Source organism: Hylobates moloch, unplaced genomic scaffold (assembly GCF_009828535.3).
Source record: "Hylobates moloch isolate HMO894 unplaced genomic scaffold, HMol_V3 SCAFFOLD_2, whole genome shotgun sequence".
NCBI lineage: Eukaryota > Metazoa > Chordata > Mammalia > Primates > Hylobatidae > Hylobates > Hylobates moloch.
The window spans coordinates 67,058,520-67,071,228 of record NW_026652277.1 but is presented as its reverse complement, the minus strand read 5'-3'; the positions used below and the strand labels follow the sequence as shown (position 1 = coordinate 67,071,228).

The 12,709-nt window shown below is 40.6% G+C and overlaps 2 pseudogenes; both read right to left on the bottom strand.

Annotated features, from left to right (window-relative positions):
- Window positions 1-785: 785 nt before the first annotated feature.
- On the bottom strand, window positions 786-926 carry LOC116477988 (U2 spliceosomal RNA; annotated as a pseudogene).
- An 8,788-nt stretch (window positions 927-9,714) lies between these two features.
- Window positions 9,715-9,813, bottom strand: LOC116477446 (U6 spliceosomal RNA; annotated as a pseudogene).
- Between the last annotated feature and the right edge of the window lie 2,896 nt (window positions 9,814-12,709).

The window sequence follows — 12,709 nt, the reverse complement described above, 5'->3', positions numbered from 1 at the left end:
ATGTTCCCCTTCCTGTGTCCATGAGTTCTCATTGTTCAATTCCCACCTATGAGTGAGAACATGCGGTGTTTGGTTTTTTGTCCTTCTGATAGTTTACTGAGAATGATGTTTTCTAGTTTCATCCATGTCCTTACAAAGGACATGAAGCCACATCATTTTCAAAGAGGTCGCAGCCTCATCCTTCAACAGGAGAGGGCTTCTTTAGTCTTTGGTTCCTTTATTGTTAATTCATCCTGAGCCTACAATTAGTAGCTGCTCTTTTGTACCTGCTATTTCTGGACTCAATAGCGTCCTTGTGTGTGTGTGATGTTTTGGTCACTTATTTGAAAAAGTTGCAGGGAATGTTAACTTTTACTGAACCACCTTCTACTGCTCTGGTTAAAAATTGTTTTGTTAAATTTTTCCTGTTCAGATAACCAGTGTGGTTTCTGTGTCCAGAATGGATCCTGACTGATATAAATGTCCTCTGAAATTTTATACAGGTTCTGCGAAAAAAATGATGATCTTTATCTTCTTACTGGATTGAGAGCTGTAAGTATAAGGTAAACAGAAGCTGCTTGATGCCATTGTCCCCAGTGACAGAGAGGGAGGCTATTTTCAGTTTAAAAAAGAAAAAGATGAGGTCATGCACGGAGAGAGAAATAGATGTGAGATAATTGAGGATGGAGAGAATTCTGATGTCATCATTTGACCCCTTGGATCCAGCCGTGCCTGAAGATAGCTCTCCACTCATATAAACCAATAAATTCTTTTTCTTAAGTAAGTTTGGGTTGGATTTCTGTCTCTCGAAGTTGAAAGAATACTAATTATGATACGAAGTAGCCTTGCCACAAAGAAAATAACCACTCATCCACCTTTCATTTTCTGTTTTAAAAGTACCTTTAATTTTTTTACACTTGATCTTAGCCAAAAGGCCGAGAAGCGATAAAAGTACCTTTAATTTTTAAAAGGATTGCTTTTTTAGCTTTTATGTGTAACCTACTGAAGACTGTCTGTCAGCCCTCCTTCACTGAAGGGGTGTTGGGGCAGTGCATCGACGTGTCCACGACAGTGGTAACTCGCTTTGTCTAAGGAATCAGAGAGGACCTCCCTAAGAAAGTGACCACCCGGCTGAGAACTGAAGGATGTGTTAGAGTTGTCAAACTCTAACAGAGTTAAAGAGTCAAAGAGGGGATTTATTAATCTGATCATCCAACCAACACTGTGTACTTTCTCTCCTTCTCATGTGCAAAGTATTATGGTGGATGCTAGGGATACAAAGCTGAGTATGTTCCCCTGTTTTAAGGAGGCTGTGTTAACTATGTCTTGTGTTTTCTGTAATCTGATGCTTTGACATGTGGGGCCTTGCTGACCCTGAAGGGATGTCCCCTCCCAGAGTTCGTTAATTTCTAGAGCTAGTAAATACCTCACCTGAAAGTATAACTTTCAGCTGCAAACCAACCAATCCAGATCCCATACCCCTCTACCTTCTTTATCTCATGTTCCTGGCCATCTGCCCCAATCACTCCAGAGCCAAGTGCTAGGCAATTAGGCCAGTCTCTATGCTCCAGAGCCTGCTGAAATTATTCAAACTAGCCAATCCTAAACCTGGTTACCCTGTGTCATCTCTTCCTGCCTGTGGAAACTATAATAAAAGCTCTTGCCCACAATTTCCCCCTATCTCTGCCTCCTGACCAACCCTGGTGCTTCCCTGTGTCTCCCCCAACTCCATTGTAAGACATGATATGCCCCTTCCTCCTTCTTCCTGGGATCTGTGACTAAAACGAAGCCATCGTTTCACTGGCAATAGTCTTCCAATCTGTTGGCCTTATGGAACCTCAAATTTTCTATCAATATACTATATTTTAAGACAGACCATACTAAGGAAACTTTAAAACTTTTTCATAGTCTCAACTAATCAAAAGCTTTTTGAAAACAGACCACACGTCTGCCTTATCCATTACTATATCCTCAACAGTAACTCATTTGTTAATTGCCTCATAGGATTTTTGAGCACTGTTCATCTAGTATCACTTGTATTCATTTTTTCTTTCTAATTTCCACTAACTCCACTCCACTTCAGGATTTTTTTTTTTTTTTTTTTTTTAAGATGAAGTCTTGCTCTGTTGCCCAAGCTGGAATACAGTGGTACAATCTTGGCTCACCATAACCTCAAACTCCTGGGCTCAAGTGATCCTCCTGCCTCAGCCTTCTGAATAGCTAGGACTACAGAGGTGCATGCCACCATGCCAGGCTAATTAAAAAAAAATTATAGAGAAAGGGTCTCGCTATGCTGCCCAGGCTCATCTTGAACTGCTGGCCTCAAGTGATCCTCCCACCTCAGCCTCCCAAAGCACTGGGATTACACATATGAGCCACCATGCCTGGCCTCTAGGCTTTCATGAAGCTCGTTCTTTTAGTTACTCCCTTTGTCTTTCCTTCATTAAGTTTGTGTCCACAGTCTGTTCAAATGACACCAGATCTACAAAGCCTCTCCTGACCCTCTCAACTCAGTGTACATCCTCTGTTTCTTTAACTGATTAGTTTCATCTCCTTATTGTACACTCTGCCTCCTGTTCTAGTTATCTGCACCCTTGTCTTATTGCTGTACAGACTGTAATCTCTTTGAATCTCTTTGAATAAAGGAATCATACTTTAGACATCACTGTATTCTTAGCTCCTAGCACAGTGCCTGACAGATAGTGTTTCATAACTGTTGAACGCATAAAGAAATGATGAATTTTAAACTTCTTTAGGGCAGGGACTGTATTTTACTTTTCTTTCTTTTTTTTTCTTTTTTTTTGCAGACAGTCTCGCTCTGTTGCCCAGGCTGGAGTGCAGTGGCACCATCTTGGCTCACTGAAACCTCTGCCTCTGGGGTTCAAGCGATTCTTGTGCCTCAGCCTCCTGAGTAGCTGGGATTACAGGCACGTGTCACCATGCTTAGCTAATTTTTTGTATTTTTAGTAGAGATGGGGTTTTGCCATGTTGTCTAGGCTAGTCTCGAACTCCTGGCCTCAAGTGATCTGCCCCCCTCAGCCTCCCAAAGTGCTGGGATTATTACAGGCATGAACCACCATGCCCAACCTGTAGTTTACTTTTCTATCTAAATTGTCGGATACCTACCACACATCTTGCCTATGGATGATGAATAAATAGTGAATTAAGTAAGCCTATAAAGCAGGCAGAGTAAGTAGTATTAATAACTTCATTTGAAATAAAGAAACTGAGGTTCAGAGAAGTTGGTGCTTTTCTCAAGGTCACCAAGTTAATATGAAATGGCATAGCTGGGATTAGAACCCAAGTACTTTGCTACCCACTCCAAAGTATTTCCCACTCCCCATCATTACAAAAATAGTGACTCCTATGTGGTAGGAAGATAAAGATGTCATTGAGAAGTCTGTCACAGGGCAAGATCTTGCTCTCCATTATATATACGTTTTTGAAATCCTCTCCATTTCCATAAGACTATCGTGACCTTTATTGACAACAGATACTTGAATCTGTCTCCAGTATTGATTTAATAAAAGGTGAAGACAGAATATCATTGTTGCGTAAGATGAAACATTGGCAGGTGTGAGGAATTTAGCATTATTTTCTTGAGGATGTCACATTATAAATTGATCTGAATCTGTTTATTTTCCCAGAATTTTTACTGGCTGGGTTTATTTCACACATACCTTCCCCCAACTTTGGCAATATCTCACGAGCTATTGATAAATTATTAAACTCTGATGCAAATTCAAGTGCCAGGATTAACCATAAGATGGTATATTTGTTTTGTTAGGGTCTAGTCAAGAAGGAGAAAACACAACGGTTATTTTGACTTAGAAAATTTCATATGAATAATTGTTGACTAGGTAAAAGACAAAAGAAGAACTCTGTATCACGGAAGTGGCAACAGCAGGAAGTGACTCTACCACCCCAGGACTGAGGAAACAAAGAAAAGAGGTTGAAATGATGAGAACTTACAAATTTAGAGTAGGGACCCATGGAGTTGAAACTCAGGTCTCTGAGGAGGAGGTCTGTTCAGCTGCACTGGCGTTTCTGAGTTCAGAGGCGGGGGCCTGGGGACTGGAACCCTAACCTGTAAGCAGGGACCTTCAGCCAGTTAGTGCTGGACATTTCTGATGAGAATGTGATGAAGGTGGGTTCTATAAATGCTGAAAAACTGTAAACTGGATTTAGCTGCTGCTACAGAAAGGCACAGCCCCTGCAGGGTGGAGAAGAATTGCTGGGATATTGCTTACTGGAGCAGGAAGATAGAGAGGAACAAGAAGCCCACAGGAAGCTGACAGCCCCTTCTTCCTCTTCCGGCCTTGCAAGTCTTCCATGGAGCCCCCATTGGCAAGGCTAAAGACAAGCCAGTTGACAAAGCTGAAATGTGGTTGGCAGAGCCCTAGCAACAGCATCACCAAGCCAGGTACAGGATATGTTTGAAGCCGAGAGACAATAGCTTAGCAATGACCACAGAAGAAGGTTTTGCTCTGTCCTCTCCATGGGCTGGGGTTTCCACAGCTTCCCTGACAGCATTACAGTGTTACAATAGCTAAGAGAGTAGATTCTGGAGTCAGTTTGACTGGATTTGAATCCTGGCTCTGCCCCTTTCAAGCTGAGTGAGCTTGGGCAAGTCACTGAACCTTCCTATGCTACCTTGTCTTAGCTTCCTTAGTTACAAAATGTAGATAATAATATTACGTATCTTACAGTTTGTGGCAAGGACTACAAAAGTTAACTCTTGTAAAGCATTTAAAGTAGTGCTTACCGTAGAAAATGCTCAGTAGATAGTAGCAGTTATAACCTGACCAGAGGTGCCCATACCAGATGCCTGATTGCCTGAGTCCTGCCCAGGTCCCCTTCATAGCTGGATACCCAGAGCCATGTGCTACTAGCTCAACTTCCAGGGCTGCCAGCTCCTTTCCAAAGCGTTTCTTCCTTCCCGTCAGTGAAACCTCTTCCCTCCTCCAGAATCAGAGTGGGTAGCAACGCCTCGCTTTCAAAGGGGAGGGAGCACCTGGCTCTCAGCATTGAATTTAAGAGCAACCCAAAGATTCCACACTCTAAGTTAATTGCCTAGGTATTCTAGATATCCTAGAAGAATATACACATCCATGACCTCTCCTCACTTGAGGACCTCCTCTCCTAGGTCCAAAAATATCTGCTGAGAGCTGAAGTGTTTGAAAGTGGAGGAAAGAAATGAAGATGCATGATGAGTATTACAGTTCCCTTGACCTCTTCCTTGCCAACCTCTGTGTGTCCCTTCTCCTCCTTACCAGGACTCAGGAGATCTCAGAAAAGAATGCTCACCCATCACAATTGCCAACTGAGTTTGTGAAAGGATTTTTTTTTTTTTTGAGAGAGAGTCTCACTCTGTCGCCCAGGCTGGAGTGCAGTGGTGTGATCTTGGCTCACTATAACCTCTGCCTGCTGGGTTCAAGCGATTCTCTTGCCTAAGCCACCCAAGTAGCTGGGATTACAGGCGCCCACTACCACACCCAGCTAATTTTTGTATTTTTAGTTGAGACAGGGTTTCACCATGTTGGCCAGGCTGGTCTTGAACTCTTGATCTCAAGTGATCCACCTGCCTTGGCCTCCCAAAGTGCTGGGATTATAGTCATGAGCCACTGTGGCCAGCCAAAGATATTTTTAATTTGAGTTTTATTCCTCCAAAACTCACTCATTGCTATGAAGCTTTTGTGATAGGAGTAGGGTCTTGCCATTGTTTTATTGGGGAGTGCAACCCCAGGGTAGCAAGAGTGAGGGGCCATACAGAGAGAGTTGTAGAATGTTACTACACTGGAAAAAGCTTCAAAAGAAAATGCAGCTGATATTTCGGTTACAAGGATGTCTCCTGATGGGCTATATGAAATCATTATGCCTTGAAGCTGTCCATGGAAAAGTCATGGGAAAGAAATGAAATGAAAGAAACTTATCTGTTGGTTCCTTCCTGTCTTACATCTCTCATTGGTCAAAGTTTGCCCCATTTTTGTCATGTTATTTGACTACTTGGGACAGCTGATGGGAAATCCACATCCCATGCTGCACAGCACAGGGCCTCAGAGAGTCTGGAAGCTGGATTTGATGCAGGAGCAGTTACAGCTGCTCCCATGTGGGGCCCAAGGGAGGCCATGCAGCAGCCTCTGGCCTCCCCCCATAGAATGAACAGATATCCTGCAGTGTTGGGCAGAGAGGCAACGGTGGCAGTGGCTAGGGCTTTCTACTGAGCAAGTGGCAGGGGGCAGATGGCAAGAGCTAATCTGAGGATGTGCATAAATTGAGTCTCATAGTATAGACAGTAATAGATAAGGAGTAAATCAGAGATTGGAAATGTGATGAAAGTAATTAGGGAAATGGAAAGTTCCAGAAGGATATATCTGGAATATGGATTTATAGAGCATGGGCAATAGAAGACTCTGTTGACATATGGAACCAGAATGTGGTGGAGGCAGCTCTGCCCCAGGAAGCAGGGGACCTGGTCCCAGTTGTCCACCTTCCCTTAGCTGTGGGATGTCTTGGATTTGTCTCTTCATCTCTCTGAGCCGGTTTCCTTATTTAAGAAATGGAAGCGAATCAATGCTAACTTTTTTCAGCTCTGAGATATGTGTTTCAGAGAGACAATTTTGCAGGAGTAATTTACATGTAGTCTTTTCAAATTTTGAAAATCAGAAATTATAGCCAAGAGCATCCCTACACAGAAACTTATTTTTAACTTAAAATATGCATCAGTGGGTCCCAAGATAAGCTTTTGCTCTGGGCAGCCAACCAATCTGAATTCTAGGCCTGCCTCTGTTAGCAGCCAGCCATATGATCACATGTAAATGAGCTAACATCTATCTCTAGACTTTAGCAAAGCACGGGCTCTGGACTCCAATCACCTAGGCTACAGCCCAAGGGTAAGCACTGACCAGCTATGTGACCTTGAGTACATTACTTGACCTCTCTGATCTTCTTTTTAATATCTTAATATGGGATAATAACAGTACCTATTTAGAGGGGCTGCTGTGAGTAAATGCATATGAAATAGCCCACAAAAATATACATTCAAATATCCATTAGCATTTCCTTTACTGTGAAAAGAGGTAGGTAGGCCCATGGATCCCTAAGCCCCATTTCAGCTGTGACTTTCCATGATTCCATACTCTGATCCATTACTTAATACAGATGCTTAAAGATCACTTATTATGTGTGTAGTCCTGCACTACCTTGCCCTCAAAAAGCGCACAACCTGGTTGAAACAGTCACGTAAGACGAGAAACCATACACAGTAATCTATGCTATTTTGATAAGGGATGATATCTTAAAAGTATAATAGATCTTATTTAGAGTTTTCACACTGATAACTTATCAAGCACATTATTCTGGGAAAAGGCACTTTGTCAGTGTTGGAGGATATGCTTATGACAGGTCCTCACAGTTCTTTAAAAAATATTTCATAGATGTCCATTAGTATATGTTCAACTGATAACTAATGGAGTATTGTTGGAAGCACTGTGCAAATAAGGGCTTCATTGTAAAGTCTGAAGCATGGTAAACTATATATCATTCCTTAGTCTAAATGCTCTTTATAATGATATCATATTTCTAATGGAAAAAATTAACATTAAAATTAATATTAGACTAGTGACTTGAGTTGAATTGAACTGGCAGTGCTTTTTGTTGCCATAAAGGTGACCATGTGTAGCTCTTTGGATCAGTACAAAATATCCCACCCAAGAAATAAAGGACTGGTCAGGTATGGTGGTTCAAGCCTGCAATCCCTGCACTTTGGGAGGCCAAGGTAGGCAGATCATTTGAGGTCAGGAGTTTGAGACCAGCCTTACCAACATGGTGAAACCCCATCTCTGCTAAAAATACAAAAATTAGCCAGGCATGATGGTGCACGCCTGTAATCGCAGCTACTCAGAAGGCTGAGGCAGGAGAATCGCTTGAACCCAGGAGGCAGAGGTTGCAGTGAGCCAAGACCACACCATTGCACTCCAGCCTGGGCAACAGAGCAAGAATCTGTCTCAAAAAAAAAAAAAGAAAAAAGAAAAAAAAAGAAAAGAAATAAAGAACAGTATCTTATTCAGCAGTAGCAAAGTCTCTCCAACTATTTAAGGAGCAACACTAAATATAGGACCCCAAAACCTATTCAATTTTAAGTATGAAGATAGAGAAAAAAGTCAGGAAAAGTGTATTATTTCAAAAGCGTATTTGGATTAGAAAAAGTGTCATTAGGTATTAATGAATAATGCTAGGTAAGAATGGAAAAATCTGCAGTATTATTAGGCATTTAATAAAACACTAAGAAACGTAATTTAAGAAGGTTTAAGGCAGGACACCCAGAAAAGTTTATTTTAGGGTACTAAGGAAGATGCTGTCATAGACTACGATGCGTGGTGGTGGTGAGATGCTGAACTTTGATTTAGAACATATTAATTCAAGTCTTTATTCTGTCACTTGATGTTTTAGATTACTTTGGCCAAAGGTCCTACTCTCCCCGTGAAATTGAGGGAATTAAAAATATCTCGTTTATTTTATTTATTTATTTTTGAGACAGGGTCTCTCTTTGTTGCTCAGACTGGAGTGCAGTGGCACCATCACTGCTCACTGCAGACTCAACCTCTTCAGGCTCAGGTGATCCTCTCACTTCAGCCTCCCTATTGTGCATGCCACCACACCCGGCTAATTTTATATTTTTTGTAGAGACAGAGTTTTGCTATGTTGCCCAGGCTGGTCTCAAACTCCTGTGCTCAAGCAATCCACCCACCTCGGCCTCCCAAAGTGCTGGGATTACAGGCATGAGCCATCGTGCTCAGCCTTCAAGTTCATTATTAGTGTTATTTGTTCATCATGCTCAGTCTTCAAGTTCATTATTAGTGTTATTTGTAAAATTGTTACCACAGTTTTACATGCACATAATTTAAAGAGATAAATAGTTTTACAAAGCTTCTTTGAAAAACATTAGCCCTTCCTCTGACATTTTCCCCATCCTTGGAAGAAACCACTTCCAACTCTGAGTTATTTCTTTGAATATTTTCCTCTATATCACTTAAGTTAATGCTTAAAGTGCCAGTTTTTTTATTGTGGTAAAATATACATAAGATTTACCATTTTAAGTGTATAACTCCATGGAATTAAGCACATTCACATCGTCATGCAACCATCACCACTATCCGTCTCAATGTTTTCATCATCCCAAACTGAAACCCTGTACCCACTAAACAATAACTCCTCACTAACCCCTGCTCCCAGCCCCTAGTAGCCACTGTTATACTTTCTGTCTCTGTGTATTTAACTACTCCAGGTACCTCATATAAGTGGAATCATATATTAGTCTCTTTGTGACTGGCTTATTTCACTTGGTATAATGTCTTTGAAGTTTATCCATGTGGTAGCCTGTGTGAGGATTTCCTTTTTAAGGCTGAATAAATTCCATTATATGTATATGTCACATTTTGTTTATCCATCTGTGAGTGGAAATTTGGGTTACTTCTACCTTTTGACTATTGTGAATAAAGCTACTATGAACACGAGCGTACAAGTATCTATTTGAGTCTCTGCTTTCAATTCTTTTGAGAATATACCCAAAAGTGGAATTGCCAGATCATATAGTAATTATGTTTAATTTATTGACGAACTGCCATACTATTTTCCATAGTGGTTGCACCGTTTTACATTCCTACCCACAGTGCATAAGGGTTCCAGCTTCCCCACAATCTTTCCAACACTTGTTACTTTCTGTTTTTTTTTTTTTAAAGGAATGCTTTATGAATTTGTGTGTCATCCTTGCAACAGGCTATGCTAATCTTCTCTGTATCATTCAGATTTAATATATATGCTGCCAAAGCAGAACTCTATGTATTTTTGGTTTCTACTTTTGGAAGATTTTCTTAACTTTATCTTCCAACTCTTCTATTGAGTTTTTATTTATACTATTATATATGCTATTTCCAAGAACTTTTAATTTCCAGAATATTTCTTTTTTAAAGAGAACATCTTATTATTGTCTTATGAATAAAATAACTTTTCCTATTTGTCTGAATACATTAATTATAGTCATTTAAGGACTTATTCTTCCTACAGTGGTCTCTATTTCTTTAATTTGCTTTTCCCCTTTATTCCTTTGTTTTAGTTTCTTTCATACCATAGCTTTCCCTCAGATATCTGGTGATCTTTGGCCACTTGCTCATATTTAAGAGCTCTAAGCTTGTTGACTGTGGGATTCCTGGAGGGTGATTTGCCAGGGCCATTTTGTGGGTATCTTTAATATATATTAATTAGGACTACTCATGTTTCCTAGAGAAGTATTTTTACATTTCCTGCTTAAAATACACAGTGCTGGCTCTCTTCATTCTGGAGCTGAAGAAGAGAGACTGGAGGGAAGGGGTGTCTTCTCAACATTCGGCATGCCAATGTTCTGTTAATATGACTGGGTTCAGCATAATACTCCCTCAACTGTGCCCAATAACTCCTAGTCCAGAAACTCTTTTTTCTATCTAAAGGGAGTAAACCTCCAGTGTTTGGATGGGGTGTTAGGGAGGCATTTGATTTGCTACACTGAGTGACAATGAGTGATCAGAAGTTCTAATCACTTCTTAAAGTAACCAATCCAATCCTTCAATGGCCCTAGTTTTGTCCCTACTTTCAGAGGTACCTGGTGCTGCCTATTCCGGAGACGTCCTGGACTCTGTGTTGAAACTGGCTTGCTTTTTAGCCTTCTCCTGCAGGTTTAGGATTGAGGTCTAAATCAGCTGTCCGAGTAAGTTGCCTCTCATCCACTGTTTTCCAGCTTAGAGTTTTGTTGTGATGTTTCCTCTCCCATACTTATCTTGTGTGTTTTACAACCACCTTTTTTTACTATCATTTTTGTGGAATTTGGAGGTAGTGAAAGTCAGTATGTATGTGTTCAATCTTCTCCTTTTCTCCAGAATGCTATATATTTTCTAGTTCTAATAATCTGTTAACCTAAGATGTGTATGATAAATTATAAACAAACAAACAAAAAACAACCGACCAAACCAACAAAACCCTAATCTTAATTATCTAAGGCTACGTTATACAAGATACAGATTTTCCTGATTCCTGGGGCCTGTCTTATTGTACTAGCTGTTCACTTGCTTAATTATATCACTATCATAGTAGATGGTGGCAGAAAGTGTGGTAAAATTCCTAACAATTTGTTTTACAACTTATCTTTTCTGGTAAAAAGGATGCTAAAGGAAAATGTCAATGATCTTGTCTACAAGTGAGGGTTTGCTGCTTTATTTATGGTCCCTTAGCCCTAAGATAGTTTCAAATATTTTAATGTTTTAAAATCACATTTTTTTCAACAAATAATAAGAAAGGAACATATCATTTCGAAATGCTATTTTGTTCAAAATACTTTCATGCTATTCTTTGATTATACTGGTGGCATGAAGCACGTTCAGATGGATAAATAGGCATGAAACAGACCAGTCAAATAACCTCTGTGAATATATACGGCTAATATGAATCTTTTGGGGGTTAGGAAAAATTATAGTCTTCTTCATCTGTCTCTAGTTGGTGTGATAAGAGCTGTCCACTGTCTTGGGAGGAGCCCAGTCTGGGAGGAGCTTTAGGGCAGAAGGGTTACCACTGGTAACTACTATTTCCTGAGCATTTACTAAGTGCCTGGCTACCTGCAAAATGCTTTACACACATTGTCTCGTTAATTTTCATTATGATCCTCTTTCTTTACAGATAGGAAACTGAGATGCAGCCAGCCAGGTTAAGAAACTTGTTGAAGTGCACATAACTTGTAAATGCAAGACCTGGATTTAGATCCCAGGACTCTCTGAGTTGAAAGCTCGGGCTCTTTCCAAATGCAGCTTCCTTTTGGGCACAGGTCAGCAGCTTAGTTTAGTGGTGAAATGGAGGAAAAAGTAATTACAATACTGTGTGATAAGGGCTGGTGGGGTTATAAGAACCTGTAGGCGGGGAATCTGAGAAGCTACCTACAGGAAATAATCTAATCAGAGATCTGATGGAGCAGTAGGAGCTTGTCAGGGAAGAAAAGACTGAAGGCTGTTTCAGGCTCAGTGATCAAAGGGATATTCCTGTACCTTGCAGAAATTAGAGCAATTTAACCACAAGTGCCATTAGGAAGGAGGGATGAAAGGAGGTGGAGAGAGTAAAAAGAGGCAAGAAGCAGGTGGAACGGGTGGAGGTGATGAAGTGAACTAGAAGGAGCTTAAAATCTAATGAGGGGGTTAGGACTATCCTCTGGTCAATGGGGAATCATTTAAGGGGTTTTAGCAAAGGAGTCATGTGTACAAATTTGTATTTTATAAAGATCATTGTGGTAGCCACAGAGAGAATGAATTTGAGAGCCACTAGAATGGGGGAGGAATAAAAAATGATTCCTGGGTCTCTGTCTTGGACAAGTGGACAAGTTGGTGCCATTCACTGAGATAGGGAACAGCCTCTGGTTGTGGGGGGGAGTCTTAGAGTATCTAGGGGAGTGATCTAATTGATCAGAGCTGTCAATCTAAAATAATCAAAAAGGTCAGAATCTAATTTAAAGAGAGTTTATTCAAGTGCAAAGTGTGAGAGTTTCCAGGACCACCTGGAAACACCAACTCCAAAGGAATGGAGTAAGCATTCACAAGCAGGGAAGTTAAGATTTCACTTATTTTGGCAGAAACCGAGGTGTTTTTAGCAGGATTGCAACATTATTCATACAAGGTTGGCAAATAGTTACAGCAATTGGATTAGTTACGGGCAATGT